The sequence below is a fragment of the Chrysemys picta genome, chromosome 1 (assembly GCF_011386835.1).
Source record: "Chrysemys picta bellii isolate R12L10 chromosome 1, ASM1138683v2, whole genome shotgun sequence".
Classification (NCBI taxonomy): Eukaryota; Metazoa; Chordata; order Testudines; family Emydidae; genus Chrysemys; species Chrysemys picta.
In genome coordinates this window covers 128090351-128112117 of record NC_088791.1, presented here as the reverse complement: position 1 = coordinate 128112117, position 21767 = coordinate 128090351, and the positions used below count along the sequence as shown (strand labels likewise).

Sequence of the window (21767 nt, the reverse complement as noted above, 5' to 3'; positions counted from 1 at the left end):
ATGCATCTTTTGAAATATTAAATTACAAAATACAAAGTAAAGAGTACACTATAACATCAGAAAATTGTTGAATAATGTTAAAAGTCACTGTACTATTAATCCTACAATAATATGACTTCTTGTATCACAATGTTAAAGGTAGTAATCAACATCTTAGATTATTCTGTGAAAAATATATATCTGACTCAGAAGTTCTAACTTTGTTCTTTTTTTGTACTTGCTTTTCATTTCATGTTTAATTACCACCTGTTGCATGTAATTAAAAAAAAATCCCAGTATGTACATTCGCCTGTATTTGTATACAAATCATGCTATTTCATGGTCTTCTGATGTTACATTAATATTTATATTTGTGCATCACAATTACTAAGATTTATAAAAAGCTATCTTAAATTGTCCAAAGCCATACCTGACTTGTAGTCTCTACTAATAAGCATTTCAAAAACATTCAACCCCTACCCCAAAATAAACAAATGAAAAATATTTCACAAATCCAAAATATTTCCGAATTGCTAACATTTTTATAAAATGTGTTTAATTCTCCTACCTGCTCGCTATCTGTAGCAAGTCTTAAAAACCTGATTACTGATGAAGACCACAAAGAAAAAGAATTCATTCAGACTGAGAGCTTTAAAAGCAATTCAAACTTTCTGGATTACATCACTGGAAGCAGTATGTAATTTGTTCCAATTGATGTCATTTGCTCACATAAAGCCATTATTTTACAAAGCACCTCAGCATATTTGCTCTTTCCCCCCTCCCCAAGCCCCAGAACAGACTTACTTGCACCTGACATATCAAATATATACAGGAAAGACAACCCAAAAAAGTAATCAAGCCTGACATTTTTGCACCCAAATCAAATTAATATGTGAAATTAAGGAATAAAATATTACATCATATGAGAAAAGGCATATTTTTGTAATTGAAAATGTAAAAAGCACTTGTTCATGTCCTGTTCATACAATGACCTTGGATAACTCAGATCTGTTCTTGTGGGATTTGCAACTCCTTTCCTGAATGAATTCAAGATGAGGTAATGCCATTTAAAAGAGGCCGAGCAGTGAAACATTACATGTAGAACTCAAACATCCTGGCCCCAATTCTAACCTCTGTAATTATATTTAACTGGGTCAATGGAATTTCTTAACTTCCGCTACTTGCTTCTCTGCTTCTAGATTTAAAAAGTGCCAGGTTCACATGACTAATATATTAATATGCAGTATTTCAAATTATCACTAGAAAAACACTAAAGGGAAAGAAATCTGAATATGTGCAAATGCCACATGGTTAACGGTAAGTATATTTTTGCAGTTCATCTGCAGCGTGGCAAGCAGACTGCAGCCTGATATTCACTGTGCACTGCATACGTACTATTGAACGAGCAGGCCCTCATTGTTTCACTATCCACATCTAAGACAGCAGTCCAATTGCAAATTCTGTTTTTGATTACCAAGCAATGTTCCCTCTTTTAAGTACTTTAAACAACAGAAATCTTTATGAAGCAGTGTAGGATAACAACTTGTTTAAACTGACTTTAGGGTCAATTAAAATAAAGCAACTCTACAGCATGCTTTTAGAATAGAATAAAGTTATGGAAAAAATATGTTCTGTGTCACTAAAACTGCCAAAAATTATTTGTGCGGAATTTGAAAAACTTTAGAAAAGACAGTGTATAGAAGAAGCTATAAAAGCTGCACCATCACAATCAAATCGTAGTGACACAATACAAGAGTTAAGATTTTGTGTTCATCTTCTGTATGCACTAAGTAGAACAGAGGACTTGGTATCTATATCCCTCCCCCACAAATACATTTTACTAAATTTCTAAAATCTCATTTACAATAAAACTCTCAGACTATTCAATTCAATAGGACCCTATTCTGAACTACATTTTGAAAGATGACCATGTTATAGTTAACTAATACATACATTTCCTTTACTTATGTGTTCTTTACACAAATCACCATGGAAAATCACCACAATGCAGACTTAGAAGATTGAAAAAAAAAATCCAAATCCATTTGTTTACCTTGTAAGAGATTCTTTAATTTTAGGTACATGTCCCTTGTTCCTAGAAAAAGGATTGTGTTCACAAGGAACAATTAGGAGTAACAAAATATCTTCCCTACCTTTCATATTTTAGCTGCGGGTGAAGGACTGGAGCGTCATGTGGAAATTTTCTTCTATGCCTCAATCCTGTTTAAAAAAAAAATTAAATCTTTAGTTTGGAATGCATGAAAGGATGACTCACACACTATACCATAAATTACAAATGCAATCTGAATAGCTGAGTTTGTACAAATACATGCACATTTAAACAAAAAAGGCAAATACTGATTGCAATTCTTCAACTTTTTAAAAACTCCTAGTACAGCACAACATAAAAGGGACCAGTATTGTGCACTATTCCAAAAGTGCACGTTACTCAAGTAGATTTCAGATGAGGAGTGAAATTAATCTAATTCACTCTTCTTTGTTCCTCTTTTGGGGTTCCACATTCACAGCATATACAGTTATTTGCAGCTAACAAATCTGGAGGGTTAATTGCCATTCTGCTTCAAGTATATACTTACAAAAGCAGTCTAAGGACATTAAAAAAAATTTTTCAAGCTGGAGTTAAGTTTATAACCCCATTTTTAAAAAGTTCGGGATAGTTTCTTCAGTATAATGATCTTTCTTTAGGGAATCAAAATTAACACTTCTGCACATTATATGAGCAGTGAAAGGTCAGAAGTTTTATGGGGAAAGAGTAGTGAAAACATATTCAGAAATTAACCTTTTGTTAAAAGTCTTATCAGAAATCTTGTATTCACAGGGATACAGTTCAGTTCTTTGGAGTTCAAGGATATATGGTATGGACTGAATATGAAAAGTTAGCATGCCCAGAACATTTTCCCTTTTCAGTTAAACCCTAACTTACCTTGCATAGTCAAAAACAGCTAGTGAAACTAGGCTGTTAGAAATCTGAATTCTTTTGTCCACTGTCTTATTTTATGTGCCTACTTTTCCATTCTGCTGCCATCTGCTGGCAGTTGTTCTATTCTACAAAACAGACAGTCTTCCCTGTTGTACTGCTCACGTATCATACAGTATGAACTTCATTTTCCGTGTTCTATGGCCAACCAATCAGGTACTGTTACACTTCCAGGTCAAATATTTTGATCATCAACAGACTGTATCCAGAGGTCAACATGACTTTTCTTGGCTCTGAAAAAGCATGCCTCTAAAAATTTTGTATATAAAAATAGCATTTAGTAATTATAATTTTTACCATATTAAAATGAATTGCTTTTTCAGATCATTTGAATCAAGGGTTTTTTAAAGCACTAATTCAACTTACTGAGACTTTTGTTTGAGCTTTTCAAAAGCACACATTTTATCATGAGGCTTATATACAATCAGTTTCCCATGAGGTTTAGTTCATTTTATAATAATATTTCACTGCTCTTATTAATTTTATGAAAATGGAAGATAAAGTCATTCCACAACAGTAAAGTTCATTGTTGTTGTTTTTTAGTAAATCAAATAGGAAATAAGTTGTTACTAACTAGCTTTTAATTAACTGCCTATCTTAAGAATGTAGTCATGACAAAATATTGCATGTCTGTTGTGATTATTTAAATTGTTAAAATTATAATACTTGTACACTATGTAAGCCATGAGCCATACAAATGATGGGTGATGACCTAAGTAATCAAAGTTATTCATAGCATTTCTATTTAAAAATAACAGAGAGACTTTCATACAAAAGAAATAAAGAAAAATGTCACTGAAAAGTTACCTCTGACAGCATTTTACTTTAAGGAAGTTTATTACTGTGTCACTATAGCACATTAACAATAGGAAATGCCACTCTGATTACAAAGAAATTACAACAAAATAGAGATAAGAAATACCACAATAAAGTTGCCTTCACTGTAGATTTTTTTTTTAATCTTTAAGAAGGTTTATATTAATTTCACACAAACTTTTGAATGGTTATATTAGAGAGGATCGTTCCAAACCTTAACACGGCATGATACACTGTAATATAACTGACTGAAAGATCCATATATGTAGTGCTGCTGTAAGAAAGGCTACAACAGCTCTGCAAGGAGTGTGAAAAAGTGTGTTCAGTTACTCAGATTTGTCTTGCAGCATCAAAATATAAACCACAAAAGTTATAAAGGAAATTCCGATCTCTAGCTGCAGGGTCTCATGGTAGCAAACCTCAGTGTTTATCACTGTGAACGTCATACTGGGGTAATAATGCACAAAAAGCAATTTATTTAAAACACTGGAGACAAAACCTTTCTCTTGGCCTACTAACCTGGCTGAAAACTGGGGAACTCTGCCATAGGAAAATGGGGGAAGAAGAATCCTCCCAGCTTCTCCAACGCAACTACTGTGGTAATCTCTGCAACCCACGTACTCCCCTCCCATGATGCAAGAACCAAAAAGATGCATAAATCGGCACGTCTTCTAGTCCTGACAATTCTTCGACACAAAGGGAGCATCCATGAGGCTTTACTCCAAAACTCTTTATGTGGTTTCCCCAAATTCTATCACTCCCCACTTCCTCCAACTCCATAATACACAGCAGAAGCAGGCCAGTTCTGCAGCAAGAATGCATTTCTGCATCCCCAGTAAAAGTAGCAGAATTTGCCCCTAAGAATCCAGATGAGGCTTAAGTCAGTCATAGGGCATGAGCCATCTGCACTTAAGCAAATTTCACTATTTCTGTCCATCTGTACCTACAAATCCGGAGTACATAGACTAACCAGAGAGTTCAATCAAAAGTAGAAATGGAAAACTGCTGGAGCCTCCAACTTCGGTTTCTTTGTGAATGCCACCGAATTATAACTGAACCCAGACTGCACTTTGGGGAACCCAAGTATACATGTGCACTTCAAGTGCAGCATGGAGCAACAGAGCTGAGCCAATAACAAAACATAGATCAATAGTGGAAGCCAGTTTTCACTTTATTATTATTATTTACTGTCTATATCACATTGTTGTCTAAAGGCCCCAAGAAGCCCACTGTGCTAACTGCTGTAGTAAAGAGACAGTCCCTGCCTGGCTACCTGACAAAGCTAATAATCTAAATTAATGATAAAATGCAAAAGTTGGATGAAACAAATGAGGAAACTGGTAAGGTTTGGGGACAGGGGAAGCGAGGTAAGAGTATTCAACATCGTTCTGCCAACACTCATATGTTTAAACATATGGTTTTTTACCCACGAAAGCTTATGCCCAAATAAGTCTGTTAGTCTTTAAGGTGCCACCAGACTCCACGTTGTTTTTGTGCATACAGACTAACACGGCTACCCCCTGATGTTTAAACATGCAAATAGCCATTGAAGTCAATGAGACAACTCATGTGCTCAAAATAAAGCTTGTGCATAATGGTTTGCAAGATTAGGGATATTATGAGCATGTTTCCATGTAAACTAGTTGTGAACACAACGCAATTTGCCACCTGCTAAATTCTTATCAATTACCATGTTCTGTAGGCATCATGGCAGATGTGAGCTTTAACAAAGATTTTAAAGGGGACAATAAATGGCTGTACAATTTTTTTTCAGGGAGGGAATGGCAAAGGTTGATAATGTGATAAATTAAGACATCAGATAGCGAGGGTGGGGCCAAGTTGTGAAGCGCCTTAAGGGTAAGGGGTATGGGTGGAACTTCCAAAAGTACTTGAGCATCAGTGGGGATTGTGCACTCTGGGCCAGATGTTTAAAAGTATTTAGGCATTTTAAGTCCCATTGAAATCAATGGAAGTTAGAGACCTAAATACATTTTAAAATGCCTTAACTGCTTTAGACCCTTTTGAAAAGCCTACCCAAGAAGCTCATGTCTGTTGTCAAAAAGAGAAGTGACATAACAGAGAAAAGAAGAAGATTGGCAGAGCAGTGTTTTGAATGGATTTACAATCTCAGTTAGGAAGCCCTGGTTAGTCTGTGCACCCACCATTATTATTATTTACATGTTTTTAAATTGATTTTTTTTTAGAAATACAGCAAACAGAGAAAGAACTCCAGATTCAGCAACCAAATAAAATGGAGCATTCTAATTTTTTTTATATGGATCAGATAAGTAGCATTTGTGAGGTAGGTTCCCACAGTATACACACTGCAAAACTTCAAAGAAACGAGGAACTCATTTTGATAATAAAAAATTAGGACCATAATACCTTTTTGGAAAATAAAACCCAAGATTCAGAATGAGTTTGGTGAAGTCACGTTAACAAAGCTCTCAGGGTGAAATCCTGGCTCCAGTGAAGTCAATGGCAAAATTCCCATTTGGCTTCAATAAGGCCAGGATTTCATCCTTTGCCTGGTATTTGTATTAAAATATATATTAATCTAACCTAATGCTTATTCAGAGGATATTTAAATCACTTGTTCCTGTTTTCAAGATAAAAACACTGAAAAAGTTTTCAAATCTGGAAGAGTCAAGCTGAGGTAGAAAAGAAGAGATCTGTATGCCCACATGGTTATATCATGAATGTACAAACAAACACCCTTTTCCAGATTTTAGACAAAAGGGGTGCTACGATGCTTCATCCATGCATGAAGCATCCCTCTACTTCACAATTCCCTTGTGTCTGGTATTGAGACAAGTAGTTTTTTAAACCTGAGTAGGATTTACACAGACCAGATGCCACTATAAAAATAAAGCCACTTGAATCTTAATAAAATACATAGTAATGAAAATGTTGTAAGACAGATACTAAAAACATAAAATCCTAACAAGCTTAATCACAATGAAACAAGCCACCAAGTCCAGATATTTTTGCCCAAAGCCAACAAACACCAGATGTATTTGCATTTTAGTTCTAGAGAGGTGGGGGAATGAACTATCATGAGCACATGATATAGTTACAATTGCTGAAAGAACAAGTGTATGTTTAATATTTCACAAACATGCATCATCCAGTTTTGTACTGAAACAAACTCATTTTAAAAGACTACAGTGCCTCAAAATCTATGCAATAAAAGAGACATTGACATGTGTTAAGAGTTAAAAAAAAAAACGATGTGAGGTTGAGTTTCCCCCCATTTTTTCATTATTTATTTTTAGAGGGACTTTGTGACACATCAGTCCCCAAAAAACACGTCCAGTTAAATGTAGATCCAATAGAAGGGACAAACCTAGTTTTTAAGTCATAGGTATTTGTGACTGTTAATATTTCCTTAGATGCACAAAAGGCTACTGTTCTGTCTCTCTCATTTAAAGGAACGTATTTGTGACAAATGTATTCAAAAGTGGAACAAAATTCAAATAAAAAAAAAATATGAAACACATGGCAAAGAAAACTAAAATAATGCCCTCCACATTCCTCTTATAAATCACATTTACAAAGCATTTAATGGTACCCCACAAGTGGACAGTCTCTTTCAGAGTATTTTCTATGTTATCTAAGATAGTGAAAGCCAGTGTGGCATTCAAAATATACAGGTGTTGCGATCAGATAAATAATTTGCATTTTTGAACTACTCATATTTAGGCCCTGGTCCTCCAAGAAGTTTAGGTACACCCCTCAGGTCGGGCTCCAGCGGAGGAAGCATGTGCCTGGAGCGGCACATGCTAAGGGGTGGCATTCTGTCCATTCTTGGGGCGGCACAGTCTGGGCGGCTTTTTTTTTTTTTTTTTTGCTTGGGGCGGCAAAAATGGTAGAGCCGGCCTTGACACCTCTGCACTTGCAGACAGCCCTATTTAACTCAATAGGCATATGTGTTTGCCTAGGCAGAAGCTCCAGTATTGCCAGCCTTAAACATTAAAAAAAAAAAAAAAAAAAAAAGAGTCAGGCCTGAAGAAAAAAAAAAAACAGGAGATCAGCTTGGAAAGTTAATGTTATTGATTTTGGATCCTTTTATTTACCTTCTGGTTTCTGAGACTTTTCAAGCTTTTTCTAGAACCAGGAAGGCTAGAAACTTTTTTTTTTTTTAAACATGAAAGCTATAATTCCCGACTCAGGAGCAGGGACTTTAAGAAAAATACCAAATATCATGAGATACACAAGAAAATACTGAGAGCAGACAACACTGCGTTACAGCAGAACTGGGGTCTTAGTTTGTCAAAGTAAGTCTAGACAGTTATCTAGCAGCCAAATTGCTAATGCAGCTTTACAAAAGTAAACAAAATTACATTTCTGACCCCAAGCATCACTAATAGGGTGAATCATTTGAGCCTTGATGAGGAAAAAATGGCCTTTTGGAATAAGGCTAAAAATTGGTTAGGAATCAAAATTTGCCTGCGTTCCAGGAAATGTACTGTTAAAAAAAAAATCAGAACAGTAAAAACGTTCAATCTTACTTATGAGCTACAATACATCATTATTATCCTTCTCCTTCTATCTAATTTACTGCATTTCTCACTGTAGTGCTACATATGATCATAAGTGAAAGGGAGATTTAAAATTTTAGTTTGAATTTTCTAACAATTAGAACCTATTATATATTTTGTATATCTGCAAAGGCAAGTTCCTTAAAATTCTTTAGGGTTAACTTTAAAAAATGTATAAAATGAATAACAATTCCCTGCAGGGGTGATATTCTAACAGACATCACCTTGTAAATCTGCCAAAACAATTTTGTTCCTTTCAGGTAACACTCTTTATAAGTGTCATTATTTAATCCTAACTAAAAGTGGTTACATCTTTAACTGTAACTATAGATTTACTATGCCATTTCATATTAGAATATAAATCCTGATTTTTTTTATACTAGGAAAGTCCACTTTTGGTGATGGGGGGGAAAAAAAAGAAAAAGAAAAAAAGACAGTCTATATACAAAATATACCATAGCACAGAGCATGCCATGAAGACCAGTTCAGCTCTGGTGCAAACACACACAAATCCATTAATGTTAGTGAAGTTGTGCTCATTCATACCAAGTCTGAATTTGGCCCTAGGTTTGACATAATTTTCCCTGTAAGTTTTTCTTTAGTTCCCACTCTTCCCTGTTCTGCAAGTACAAAACTCACGGAAACTCTTTGATACTTCTTTTGTCAGGGTAGTCTTTTCCCATATGGTACAAAAAGGAAACCATGTATAAATCTTCCTGGACTTCAGTTGAAAGAATAGTTATTTTATTGCTTATGGCAGTAAGAAAATAAAATAGTATTTATACTTCATTATTAACTTGTTTTAGTCCTGTAAACATGTATTCCTTCCATCCCCCAACATGAAAATATGGCCCATTCCATAATAGAACTAAAACGTGAAGTATACTAGATACTCCCTATATCCTCCCCATGAAAACAGCCCATTAAATTTGTGTCAGCTGTATTTTCCTGTCAGAGAAAAACCAATCTGACAGACAGGAAAAATGCAGCATTGGTCATGGTTAGCATCAAGGGATTACTGAAAGCATGTCACATGCTTTTAAAATTATATGAGATGTTTCTATTAGCTTAGACAAAAAGACTAAGCAGAGAAAGGCCATACATTTCCTTTTATAATTAGCTGCGTCTTTGCCATTCTCCCCTTAATTCACATTTAATATTTTTGAGAAACACTAAGCTCAGACTTAGTCAAGGCTGCACAGGAGGACAGCACCTCCTCTAACAGAAGCCATTTTGTAAGAGGCCACGAGATTCACACTTATCCAGTCCCCTGCATTTACGTAACAAAATGGTGACTGAGATGGTCAGTGATATTGATCCTTCTAAAGAGTACAACCCAAATGAGTGTGTGTTTGTGAACTTCTTCCTGAAGCACCCGACAGGATCTTGCTGCTCCTTCTTTGAGGGCATCTCACATAGCCCAAAGATGCAGTGGCTGGTTAGATTAGTTTTGCTCCACAAGAGGGGCAGCAGTATGTTATGAAACAAGGGATCAGTAAGAAGCTGCTTCCCCAGCTCCCACCCAGTCTCAACTGATCATCAATCTGCTGGAGGAGTGCACTGCACTCCTCCCCATTCAGCCTCACCATCCACCATACTGCCTGCAACAGTAACCAGGGCTGGCTAGACCAGGAGTTAGGAGGGAATATGGACCAGGCAGCCTATCAGCGCATGTCTACACTTGGAGCTGGCAGTGTGATTCCAGCTCGCAGAGACATACTCACATTAGCTCTCATTGAGCTAAAAATAGTAGTGTAGCCAGGATAGCTCAGGCAGCGGCAAGTGGCGGCACAATATATATCCAGGGGGTTCAGGGTACAACAAACCTATGTTGCTGCTTGCCACTGCCTAGGCTACTGTGGCTACACTATTATTTTAGTGCAAGTATGTCTACACAGGCTAGGAATCAACCCCCTAGCTCACAGTATAGCCATAGCCTCAATGATAGAGTCTAGCATTGCTATCTATAGGAACGTATATGTCCCCCTTTACCATTATATCTGATCACCTCACAATCTTTAATGAATTTACTTTGCAATACCCCTAATAAAGTAGGGAAGCACTATTATCTCTATTTTACAAAAGAGGCAGAGACCAAAGGTCAGCTTTTTACAGGCATTTTGGCACTTAGCAATACAGATAGGTCCCTATTACTATTTTAGTTAGTGAACTTATTAACAGATTTACCTGCAAATTCCCAGAAAATGTATTCTGTAATGCAAGATAAAGTGCTGTTAATTGGGGAGAATACTCTGTATTTTCCAAACACAGCAAAGAGTCTGAATTGCTACTTTACGTGCAGAACAGAACTCAACTCACCACTGGCACCTCAATAATGATTATACAGGCTACAGGCAGGATAAGGTCAACAGCTCAACTAATTCTTAAGTGTGACTACTGTGACATCACTACCCTTACTTTACACCCAATGTTAATTCAGCAATTCTATTGGTTGTAATGGCTCATCAGTCTGAGGAAGACTGGACCCATGTTTCAAGAGGTCTCAACGATACATTGTGTGGCACAACTCTCATTGCTCTTTAAAAATTATATGACCAGATGCTAGCCTTGGGCATCAATGTTTGATGGAACTGCTGTCTGCTACGTATCCTCAAATTATTAGAAATGTCATTACAACATTTTTTAGTTTCTTGTTAGTGTTCACATACAATTTTTAGTCATTAAGCAAAAAACAAAACAAGAAAATTCCAAGAGAAAAACTATGTTAAGATGGAGCTAAGGTTGAGAGTACATATCAGTAATTTACAAAAAAAAAAAATACATTATAGGTATTTTGTAATTATCCCCAAACCAAGTGTTACAGAGCTAATCTGTGATCACAAAAGCTAAAATATCTCAATGATAATCATATAGTAATTGTACGGTGTCAGCTGCCTTAACCCTGTATTTCTTCCCTTATCCTGTTTGGATTTCTCTTAAATGTAATTCTGAAATAACTCTGAATTTCCAGGGTTTTTAATGATTGTTTTTGGGATAATTACAGCATCCCTGTAAAGTATTTTAATCTAAATTACAGATGTGTACTATTAGCCTTAACTCCATTTTAACATATCATTTTTCTCTTGGAATTATGAAATAGGTTACAAAATGAGTACCCTAACTGCTGATACAAACCATGGAAAAGATTTATTGTTTATAAGGGTAGGAAATTCTCTATATACTACTCCATTGCTGGCTAGGATTAAAACAGATTAGGAGCATCTGCAAAAAAGTCACTGCTGCAAATAATACATGGAGAGGGGAGAGAAAAAAAAAAAAGAGGTCCATAGACAGGTACTTTACTTTTTTACAGTGACTTCAAATGTTAATATTCCTAGGATAATGTAAAGCATGAGAAAACTGACATTTTTATATTTCTTTGAAAGGGTGCCACAATTTATACTAGATTTAACTTCTTGTAATCTCCAGAATTGAAAATGGGTAGTGAGTATTTTCAATAGTGATTGGTTTTATACAGTTCTATAATTAAATGTTCAATATGGCTGCAGCAGTACCCACTGGAGTCAATGAATACTGATTCCTGTTATGAGACGGGGTATTAACCTTTTATAATCGTGACCCTTGTCAGGTGACAGGGGCCAGGAAATAAAGTTGTCTCTCTTACCAGAAGTCCTGGATGCCATACCCTTATTACAGCTGCCTTCTATGTTTTCCTCTCAAAGACACCCTTTGAATTGAGAAATTTAATCTCAGCAGAATTTCCTATTTTGATATTTTAAATAAATATGGAGCCACTCTAGCTCACCTAACACTGCTTCAAATTATATCATCTTTCAGTATTTGCTGAGGAAGGAAAAAGTCTAAAATAGGTCTGAGATTAAGGGGTTGTTTTTGTCCTAATATTAAGAAAAAAAATTTTTTATGGTCTTTTAGTAATGACACACCAGTGTACATAATCAGATGTTTTGTATAAGTTATTAATATTGAATGCAAGGTAATGTATTTCAATAGCAAGAGTTCTCTTTGCTGTTTGATTAATATAAGGTCAAACATTAATGGTTGATGTGTCAACTGTACAGCAAAATAAGGCATCTGTTTCTAGTGAACTCATGAGCCTGAGCTAATCCATTAAGAAATAATATTAGTGGGAATTAATGGCTTTTGCAGTTACTTAAACATACCACTGAAACTAAAGGAGTACCATAACTGGAAAACTGTTTATTGGAAGTTTACTGGATTGCCATTAATATAATTCCTAGGGCTGTCGATTAATCGCAGTAAACTCACACAATTAACTCAAAAACTTTATCACGATCAAATAAGTTAATCAAGATTAATCACAATTTTAATTCCACTGTTAAACAATAGAATACCAATTGAAATGTATTAAATATTTTGGATGTTTTTTCTACATTTTCATATAAATTGTATTCTGTGTTGTAATTGAAATCAAAGTGTATATTATTTTTATTACCAATACTTGCACTGTAAAAATGATAAAAGATAGTATTTTTCAATTCACCTCATACAAGTACTGTAGTGCCATCTCTCTGTCGTGAAAGTGCAATTTACAAATGTAGATTTTTTTTTGTCAAGTAAGTGCCCTCAAAAACAAAACAATATAAAACTTCAAAGCCTACAAGTCCACTCAGTCCTACTTCTTCTTCAGCTAACTGCTAAGACAAACAAGTTTGCTTACGTTTACAGGAGATAATGCTGCCCTCTTCTTATTTAAAATGTCACCGGAAAGTGAGAACAGGCATTTGCATGGCACATTTGTAGCCAGCATTGCAAGGTATTTATTTACGTGCCAGATATGCTAAACATCCATATGCCCCTTCATGCTTCAGCCACCATTCCACAGGACATGCTTCCATGCTGATGACACTCATTAAAAAAATAATGTGTTAATTACATTTGTGACTGAACTCCTTCGGGGAGAATAGTATGTCCCCTGCTCTGTTTTACCCGCATTCTGCCATATATTTCATGTTGTAGCAATCTCAGATGATGACCCAGCACATGTTGTTCATTTTAAGAACATTTTCACTGCAGATTTCACAAAACGCAAAGAAGGTCTCAATGTGAGATTTCTAAAGATAGCTACAGCACTCAACCTAAAGTTTAAGAATCTGAACTGCTTTCCAAAATCTGAGAGAGACAAGGTGTGGAGCATGCTTTCAGAAGTCTTAAAAGAGCAACACTCCGATGCAGAAACTACAGAAGCCGAACCACCAAAAAGAAAATCAACCTTCTGCTAGTGGCATCTGATTTAGATAATTAAAATGAACATGAGTCGGTCCACACTGGTTTGGATTATTATTGAGCAGAACTCGTCATCAGCATGGACGCATGTCCTCTGGAATGGCGGATAAAGCGTGAAGGGACATATGAATCTTTAGCACATCTAGCACATGAATATCCTGCAATGCCGGCTACAACAGTGCCATGAGAATGCCTTAGAAACAAGAAGCAGGCAACATTATCTCCTGCAAATGTAAACAAACTTGTTTGTCTGAGCGATTGGCTGAACAAGAAGTAGGACTGAGTGGACTTGCAGTCTCTAAAATTTTACATTGTTTTATTTTTGAATGCAGTTTTTTTTTACATAATTCTACATTTGTAAATTCAACTTTCATGATAAAGAGATTGCACTACAGTACTTGTATTAGGTGAACTGAAAAATACTATTTCTTTTGTTTTTTTACAATGCAAATACTTGTAATCAAAAATAAATATAAAGTGAGCACTGTACACTTTGCATTCTCTGTTGTAATTGAAATCAATATATATGAAAATGTAGAAAACACCCAAAAATATTTAAATAAATGATATTCTATTATTGTTTAACAGTGTGATTAATCACACAATAAATTTTTTTAATCATTTGACAGCCCTAATAACTTTGAAAAAACCTGCATATTAGGAATTAAGATTTGTACTTTTTCTTGTATGGATTTAAAAGTGGTGAGCGGTCTCTTTTTCACTCTTCTTAGTAATATTGCATTGACAATAAAACTTGAGTAGGGTAGGTTTAGTTTTTAAGGGCTTGATGCTACTCCCATTAAAATCAATGACAAAACTCCCATGGAGAATAAAAGGAGCAAGAACAGCACCTAAGGCCTGGTCTACACTAGGCGTTTATGTCGAAGTTAGCGCCGTTACATCGAATTAACCCTGCACCCGTCCACACCGCGAAGCTATTTAGTTCAACATAGAGGTCTTTTAAATTCGACTTCTGTACTCCTCCCCGACGAGGGGAGTAGCGCTAAATTCGACATGGCCATGTCGAATTAGGCTAGGTGTGGATGGAAATCGACGCTAATAGCTCCGGGAGCTATCCCAGAGTGCACCACTCTGTTGACGCTCTGGACAGCAGTCCGAGCTCGGATGCTCTGACCAGCCACACAGGAAAAGCCCCGGGAAAATTTGAATTCCTTTTCCTGTCTGGGCAGTTTGAATCTCATTTCCTGTCTGGACATCGTGGCGAGCTCAGCAGCACTGGCAACGATGCAGAGCTCTCCAGTAGTGATGGCCGTGCAATCTCAGAATAGAAAGAGGGCCCCAGCATGGACTGATCGGGAAGTCTTGGATCTGATCGCTGTGTGGGGCGATGAGTCCGTGCTTTCCGAGCTGCGCTCCAAGAAACGGAATGCAAAGATCTACGAGAAGATCTCTAAAGACATGTCAGAGAGAGGATACAGCCGGGATGCAACGCAGTGCCGCGTGAAAATCAAGGAGCTGAGACAAGGCTACCAGAAGACCAAAGAGGCAAACGGATGCTCCGGATCCCATCCCCAGACATCCCGTTTCTACGAGGCACTGCATTCCATCCTAGGTGCGGCCGCCACCACTACCCCACCACTGACCGTGGACTCTGAGGATGGGATATTGTCCACGGCCGGTTCCTCGGACATGTTAGCGGACGGGGAAGATGAGGAAGGAGATGAGGAGGACGAGGCAGTCGACAGCGCTTACAACGCTGATTTCCCCGACAGCCAGGATCTCTTCATCACCCTTACAGAGATCCCCTACCAACCATCCCCAGCCGTTAACCCGGACACAGAATCTGGGGAAGGATCAGCCAGTAAGTGTTTTAAACATCTAAACATTTATTTTTAACAGAACAGGAATATTAAGAATAACAACAATGGGTTTCTCATGATTAGTTTGCCCTAGGCGCTTAACGTTTCAGACCTGGGCAGTGCAACTATTGAAAAAAAATCTAACAATGTCCGGTTTAGCATGATTGTACTGCCCAAGCCGCTCTACTGTTTAGTCCCTGCCAGTGCAGCTACAGTAAAATGCGGTCTATATGTCCGGGGATAGAGCAGAAATCCTCCTGGGACATCTCGAGGAAGCTCTCCTGGAGGTAATTGGAAAGCCGTTGCATCAGGTTCCTGGGGAGAGCGGCCTTATTGGGTCCTCCGTAGTATGACACGTTTCCGCGCCACGAGACAATCAAGTACTCAGGGATCATTGCCCTGCACAGCAGGGCGGCATACGGCCCTGGTCTTTGGAGGCTTTCCCGAAGCATTCTTTCTTTATCGCTGTCTGAGATCCTCATCAGGGTGATGTCGCTCATGGTGACCTGCTTTGAATTAGGTAGGGGAATGTTAGTGTTGGGACTGCTTGCCCGTTCCTTTACAGAACTGTAACCGCTGGTTTGCAGCCACGCGGTGGAGGCGGGAGAGGGGCAGCCTACAGGGATCGTTCCCAGGGACAGCCGCGAGGGGGTGGGACAGGGGCAGAGTTCCTGCTTGCCAGATTGCTGGCAGCAGGGACAGACATTGCTTTCAATGTGAAAGGAGGCCAGTGCAAATATTAAAGTTTTAAGCTGCCACAAGTCTACGGCTTACCATGTCTGCCTGCTACACAAATTCCGGTGTCCTGCCCCGCTTCTCAGATCTGCTGTGCAAGACCCCAGGCACTGAATGCGAAGGCCGAGAATTCGACCTTGTCCTGAGTGCGCATGTGATAGGTGCTGTGCATGGTCTTGTTCACAGAGAAAGACTATGTCCTTTGTTCACAACTACATTTATCTTTCTGAGGAATTCACTCCCTTTTTCCCATTCCCACAGCCACATCTGCGACTGTCTCACAACCTAGCCTGGCATCACACTCCCAGAGGCTAGCGCAGATTAGGCATAGGAAGAAGAGGACACGGGAGGACATGTTCTCGGAGCTTATGGGCTGCTCCCGAGCCCAGGCAGCACAGCAGACCCAGTGGCGGGAGAACTTGTCCCAAATGCACCAAGCACACATGGAACGGGAGGAGAGGTGGCGGCAGGAAGACCAGCAAGCGACTCAAACGCTGCTTGGACTAATGAGGGAGCAAACGGACACGCTCCGGCGCCTTGTGGATGTTCTGCAGGAACGGAGGCAGGAGGACAGAGCCCCGCTGCAGTCTATCTCTAACCGCCCTCCCCCATACCCCCCTCACCCAAAGTACAAAGAAGGAGGGGCGGCAGAGTCCGTGCAAACTCTCACTCCACCCCTGCAGACAGCTCTAGTAGTAGAAGGCTCTCATTCCCCAAAATTTGACAAGTACTTTCCTTCCTGCCTCACACAAGCCCCCGTCCAAGTTTCACCTCCCAGTTCCATGTGTAGTTGCTAATAAAAAATACGTTTCTGTTAATTACTGTTTCCATCATGTTCTTTTGGAGGAGGGGGGGAAGGGGGTTGGTAATTGGACAGGACAGTCACCTTTGGCAGGGTACATAGGCGGGGGCAGGTCCAGCAGCAGGGCACATACACAGTGCAGGCACTACTTACCCTGGTCAGTCTGGGAGGTGGTTTTCATGTTCTGTGGTGGGGGGTGGGTTGCTCTGTGACTTTGTGGCGGGGGAGGGCAGTTACAGATCTTATGCGGCGGTCCTTATCCTGGATCACAGATCCAGCAGCAGGGGATCTGTAACCGTCCTCCCCCTGCCACAAAGTCACATAGCCCCCCCATACACACAGTCCCGATCAGGAGAGGTGACAGGCTCCGTTGAAACAACCAGTCCACCACAGCGGAGCCTGTCAATCCTGGAGTTTAGAAGCGTCATTTGCATCACTACACTACACCCGCTCCCCACCACAGTCTGCGTCCCAGGTTTAAAACATTCCCGCGAAAACAGTAATAAAGAAAACGGTGTTCATTAACAAAGTAGAAGTGATTTTATTTCTAAACGTGTGTTGGAAGGGGGTGAAGGGGGTATGTAACTGGAGAGGATAGTCAACATTAACTGGGTAAAGAAACGGGGGCAGGTTCAGCTTCTCTGTACACTAACTTAAAAGTCACAGGTTACCCTGCTCAGTCAGGAACCTAGCTTTCAAAGCCTCCCGGATGCACAGCGCGTCCCGCTGGTCTCTTCTAATCGCACGGCTGTCTGGCTGGGCCTAATCAGAAGCCAGGCTATTTGCCTCAACCTCCCACCCCGCCATAAAGGTCTCCCCCTTGCTCTCACAGAGATTGTGGAGCACACAGCAAGCTGCTATAACAATGGGGATATTGGTTTCGCTGAGATCACAGCGAGCCAGTAAGCTTCTCCATCTCCCCTTGAGACGGCCAAAAGCACACTCCACCACCATTCTGCACTTGCTCAGCCGGTAGTTGAAGAGTTCTTTTTCACTGTCCAGGGCGCCAGTATAGGGCTTCATGAGCCAGGGCATTAGCGGGTAGGCTGGGTCCCCAAGGATGACTATAGGCATCTCCACATCCCCAACAGTTATTTTGTGGTCCGGGAAGTAAATACCTTGCTGCAGCCGTCTAAACAGACCAGAGTTCCTGAAAACACGAGCGTCATGAACCTTGCCCGGCCATCCGACGTAGATGTTGGTAAAACGTCCCCTGTGGTCCACCAGTGCTTGCAGCACCATGGAAAAGTAGCCCTTTCTGTTAATGTACTGGCTGGCCTGGTGGTCCGGTGCCAGGATAGGGATGTGAGTTCCATCTATGGCCCCACCGCAGTTTGGGAATCCCATCGCTGCGAAGCCATCTATGATCGCCTCCACATTTCCCAGGGTCACTACCTTTGACAGCAGTACATCAACGATTGCCTTGGCTATTTGCATCACAACAACCCCCACGGTAGATTTGCCCACGCCAAAGTGGTTCGCGACTGACCGGTAGCTGTCTGGCGTTGCAAGCTTCCAGAGGGCTATGGCCACTCGCTTCTGGACAGTCAGGGCTGCTCGCATCCGGGTGTCATTGCGCTTCAGGGCAGGGGACAGCAACTCACAAAGTTCAAGGAAAGTTCCCTTCCGCATGCGAAAGTTTCTCAGCCACTGGGATTCATCCCAGACCTGCAGCACTATGCGGTCCCACCACTCAGTGATTGTTTCCCGGGCCCAGAATCGCCGTTCCACGGCATCAACATGACCCATTGCCACCGTGATGTCCTCGGTGCTGGGTCCCGTGCTTTCTGAGAGGTCTGTGCTACTCTCAGACTTCAGGCCCTCACCACGGTGCCGTAGCCTCCTCGCCTGACTTATCTGCATCTGCCTCAGGGAAAGGTGGATGATAAGCTGCGAGGCGTTGAGAACGGCCACAACTGCAGCGATGGTCGCAGCGGGCTCCATGCTCGCAGTGCTGTGGCGTCCGCGCTGTCACTGACTAGAAAAGGGCGCGAACTGATTTCCCGCCGGCGCTTTCAGGGAGGGAGGGCGGGAGTGATGGACGGATGACGACAGTTACCCAAAAGCACCCTCGACACATTTTTTTTACCCAGAAGGAATTGGCGGCTCCACCCAGAATTCCAATGGGCAGCGGGGACTGCGGGAACTGTGGGATAGCTGCCCACAGTGCACCGCTTCCCCGTTAGTGTGGACTCACAAAGTCGAATTACTGTCCTTAGTGTGGACACACACGTTCGACTTAGCAATATCGATTCCAAGAATTCGATTTAAGTAAAATCGAACTACTCTCGTAGTGTAGACATATCCTAAGTATATATGGGTATTATACAATCTTATGACAAATAAAAACTAACCTGTAAAACAAATTAAATTGCTGAGTAAGAAAGTGGAAGCCAGGGCAGGTGGACTGCAGTGATCTTCATGCCTGTGAGGATAGAATCACTGCAGACACTTCTGAAGTTAATTTCTAATTTCAAAATAGTTATTTGAGCATTGGCGGTGAAGCAGCTCCCAGGTGGCAAGACAGTGATGGATACTGCAAATCAAGAGCTCGTGAGACACACTACATACACACTAACTTAAAAATGGGGTGACTTTATGTCTTTAAAGAGAATGGCCTGTTTGAAAGCCAATTATAACTAGTCAGTCTCTTTTTTTTTTTTTTTTTTTTTTTTTAAAGAGTTTTGTGAAGGAATGCTTGTTTTTTCTTGGGCTTTGACTGGCTGAAACTCTCATAACAAAATAATATTAACTATGTTGTTAATGCACATTGCCCAATATACAGGAAAAGAACTACATAGAGGATTGGGGGAAAAAATCAATGAAATTCTCTTCTGCTAAGCAACTTCTCAGAAAATACTGGCAAAGTCCCTTGACGCTTAAGAACTGTTAGCTTTTGCCTCCTCTCCAGCCAACCCGCAAAACTAGTTTTGACCTGATAGGAAAAGGCCGTGAGCACAGAACAAAATAACTCTGGCAGGATTAAAAAGGTTCTTCTCTCAAGCGAGAGGCGCGCCAGTTACTTGGGGAACTAGAATGAGACATAGGACCCTGGTGGGGCATCTGGAGAAGCTACATCTGCCTTGGTCACCATCAAAGGATGGGAGGGCTTTAGGAAAGACAGACAGGAGTGTAAACTGCTTTTTTTTAATTGTTTTTTATTGTTTTAAAATCCTTCCCCCCCCCCCGCCCTCAATGCTTTGTTCCTACTGCAAAATAAACAATACTTTTGTTTTAAGATGACTATTTTTGTCACTATATACCACTTGTCACATGCTTTCAAAGGGAAAAATCGAAGATGTCGGGACTCAGTCAGAACTGCTAGATAAGAACAATGGTCACACAGGTAATTTAGTCTAGGACCCAGTCTAAGCCTAGGAGAATTGTGAACTTCCACCTCAAGATAGGTAAAGCCATGAGACCAAACACTTGAGGGGGTACATTCAGAAAGATCAGAAAGGTGATAGGGATGCAGCTAGCCCTGTAACCATGACCGGGCAATACAACAATTTTACCATATTAGGATCATAACAGGATGGTGCCTCATTTGTTCACCCTGAAACTGATCCAGTGGGACTGGCAACATTGTAACTGAGTTCAGAACATGGTGGATACTCCTTAACATGCCAGTTTTCTTCTCTTGGAGAGGAACTTAGAAGGACAATCTGAAGTATAGGAAGTAGCTGGCCATCTCTCCATGCAGTAAGCCTTCACTGATATCGCCCACTGGCTTTTCACTTTGCTTCCCATGACCTCAGAATATTTACCTGAAGTCTCACAAAATTTCTTTCAACCTTCTTCCGAAAGCTAACCCAAACATAGCTCAGAGAGTCCTCTTGCTAAAATACTGGACAAGAAATGAATTATCTGCAGCTATTTTACTTAATGGCTCTTAACTATGCCAACAGGCCAATGTTAAAGGAGCCCTATCAACTGCCCTAGAGGTCCCAGCTTTCTCTTAACTAATTGTATGCAAATTCAGGGGGATCAGAGGCCACAGACTCAATTTATGCTAAGAGTTTATCAACCCTTAAACTCCAGTCTTCTTTTGTCACTTTCACAGAAATAGCTTGGTGTGAGGCTCTTGCCCCCATTCCATTCCTTTCTGCCTCCCTTTCCCTCTCTGTTCTCCATCCTTTAAGTTGGGGGGAGTTAATTGGAGAGATGCACCCACCACTGAAAGTTATTGCAGCTGATGTGGGTGTGATCAACCTGATTCCCTGTAAGCCGGGAAGACCTTCCTCTCCCTTTTGCCTATGCTCAGTATGGGGCTCGTAAACACCATTATAGAAGCAATCAGCCACACCCTCAAAGACTTGGGTGAAAGCCATTCAACTAGTGTCCCACCAGAGTATGCTGAAAGAGAAGATAAAACCAGGAATATCCATAAGACGTCTTTAAAAGGCTTTATGGAACACCATTCCCTCAATGAGAAGGGAAGATTTAGCGGACTGAGGCTGAGGTCTGTCTAAGTGTAGCCAACCACAGCTTTACCTTATCAGAGGTTAGTTTATTGATCTTAGACACACTGAAGAGGAGGACAATGCGAACAGCATGGTAGTCCAGGTGATGTTAACTGAGTTCTGCCAAGCTAATTTTAACTATCTTGTTCTCTTTAAAACTAAAGAGAAGCAAGGTGGTTTCCTGAAGGAGGAAGTAAACTTTAAACAATTTATTAATATTTTATTAACCAGTGATAAATAGATTAATAATTAAAGCCAGTTATGAGTGACCGAGAGGTATTTATCTAGAACGTTGAGATTTTTTGAGGACTAAGGTCAAGATTTTCAAAACTCGATGCCTAAACTCAGGTTTTTAAGTGCCTATCTAAGTACCCAAAATCATTGGCC

At 40.0% G+C, this 21767-nt stretch overlaps 1 long non-coding RNA gene across 2 annotated transcripts in view; it reads right to left on the bottom strand.

The window, feature by feature from the left end:
* LOC112058808 (uncharacterized) overlaps nt 1–21767 on the bottom strand; it is a 98152-nt gene that overhangs the window by 8599 nt on the left and 67786 nt on the right. For both annotated transcript variants that reach the window (XR_010593247.1, XR_010593246.1), the window contains exon 2: nt 2133–2199. This is a non-coding gene — a long non-coding RNA (uncharacterized LOC112058808). The remainder of the gene's footprint in view (nt 1–2132; nt 2200–21767) is intronic.